This window comes from Crocuta crocuta, unplaced genomic scaffold (assembly GCF_008692635.1).
Source record: "Crocuta crocuta isolate KB4526 unplaced genomic scaffold, BGI_CrCroc_1.0 scaffold27, whole genome shotgun sequence".
NCBI lineage: Eukaryota > Metazoa > Chordata > Mammalia > Carnivora > Hyaenidae > Crocuta > Crocuta crocuta.
Window position 1 is genome coordinate 7,607,447 of NW_027532250.1, and position 2,205 is coordinate 7,609,651.

Below are 2,205 nucleotides of genomic sequence, written 5' to 3' on the forward strand. Positions count from 1 at the left end.
TCATATTCCCCCCCCCCCCCCCCCCCCCCCCCCGCCATTCTAGGTAAGTGGGCACCCATCCTGGCAGAAGACTGAAGGTGTATTCTTTGCAGACAGGAGAACAGAGTGTGTCTGGACTTGTGTGGACCCCCGCATGCTTTGGGGGAGCGGCACCACGATGAAAGTGGGGGACACTAGTAAACGCAGCACCTTCGTGGGGCCCCTGTAACAAATTACCACACACTGTGGGGTGTCACACAATAGAACCATATTCTGTCACCATCCTGGAGGCCAAAAGTCAGACATCCAAGCGTCAGCATGGCTGTGCTCCTTCCAGAGGCTCTAGGAGAGATTCCGTTCCTCGTCGCTCCCAGTGTTTGGTGGCTGTTGGCGTTCCCTGCTTGTGGACATCTCTCTTTCTGCTCCATCTTCGCATTGTCCCCTCCACACTTCTGACCTCCTTCTGCCTCTCTCTTATGAGGATGCCTGTGATGGTGCGTAGAGCCCACCGGAATAATGCAGGAATATCTCCTCATCTAGAAGCTTAATTTAGCTGCAGGGAGAGGTAGCACTGACAGGCTCCAGAGACTTGGCGTGGATAGCTCTTTGTGGGCCACTTTCTGGCCTGCAGCCGGGATACGCTCAGCAAGTCTTTATCTACATGCAGGGCTGGCCCCCTTGCTCACATCCAAAAGGGCCCCGCAAATTGGATATAGGGGCCCCTCCTGCATGGACAGCAGAATCAGGCCAGCCAGGCCATTCATTGTGTTCCAGGCAGGAGACTGGGAGAGTCTTCTCCAGAAAATCTGGCTAGAGTCAGGAGTCACCTAAAGATGTTTTCACGCCGGGGGTCCCCCCAAAAAGCTCAAAGTCAGTAGTTCCCTTTCCAACATACACAATAATCAGCTTCTTGTTTCCCAGCACTTAAACATGAGCAGAAATGAAGAAATGTTGGAGGATGCCCTCTTACATGAAAAATTGAGACTAAAACAAACAGCGCAAAATAAATAAAGGAAACAGAGACAGCACAAGAGAAAAAAAGCAAAAAAGCAAAAACAACTTTTCATGAGCTACCCCGAAGCAAGAACAAGATGCTATAAAAAAGAAATATTTTGAGAACAAAGAGGGGCCCTTGGGAATGAAAAGCATGGCAGCAGAAATTTTAAAAATGTAATGAAAGGATTGGAAGATACATTTGAGGGTTTGTCTCAGGAAGTAGGTCAAAAAGACAAAGACAGGAAATAGGAGAGAAAGCATAAGATGTTTAGGGGACCAGTCTAAAAAAATCCACATCTGAAAAATAGGCATTTTATCAAGAAAGAAGAGAAACAGAAGGGACAGAATCATGGATAAAGCAATTCACAAAAATTCTCCAGAACTAAAGGACATGAGTTTTCAGACTAGAAGAGTTTACTGAGTGCCCAGTACATTGGATAAAAATAAACACATAGGAGAACACCATCATGAAATTTCAAAATACCAAGAACAAACTTCCAGGAGGGGGGAGGGGGAATAGGCATATTTAAAGTATTGAGAGCAGAGTAACTTTAGACTTCTCAACCAAAACTTTGAAGCGAGAAGATGATGGAGTAGTACTTTCAAAACGTGGAAGGGAAACGATTTCCAACCTAGAATTCCATACCCAGCCAAACAATCATCAAGGGAACAAATAGAATAAACACATTTTCAGATGTGGGAAGTCACAACATTCCAATTTCCCAGCACCCTTTCTCAGGGAGCTACTGAAGGCTGTGCTCCCAAAAGGTGGGGGCGGGGGGATCAGACAAGGAAGAACAAGACACGTGACCCAAGGAAATGGAAACCGGGCGCAAGAGAGAAACAAACGACATTCCCAGAAAAAGAAGAGAGATCCAGGATGACAGCTAGGTACCAACAGGTACCAGCCCAGATTCCAACAGGTCTGAAGGCTCCAGAGAGATTTCTTCCACAAGGTCAACGGATAAAACTCCTGATGTATTAGAGGACACGTGGACCCTGGCAAAGAGTACGGAATTGAACTGATAAAAATACCGAGAAAATTAGGTTGGCTTGGGGTTGGAGTAGGGCACAAGACGAGCATTAACTCAAGGGAAAATAAAAAGCTGTGCAGGGAAGCAAAGGACATCCTAGTTTACCGTGAAGCTCAGCTGTGAATGGCATTTACATAGTCACAATTATGTAAATAGTGAATATTGATCTCACCAAAATTACCATATATTTATCTTG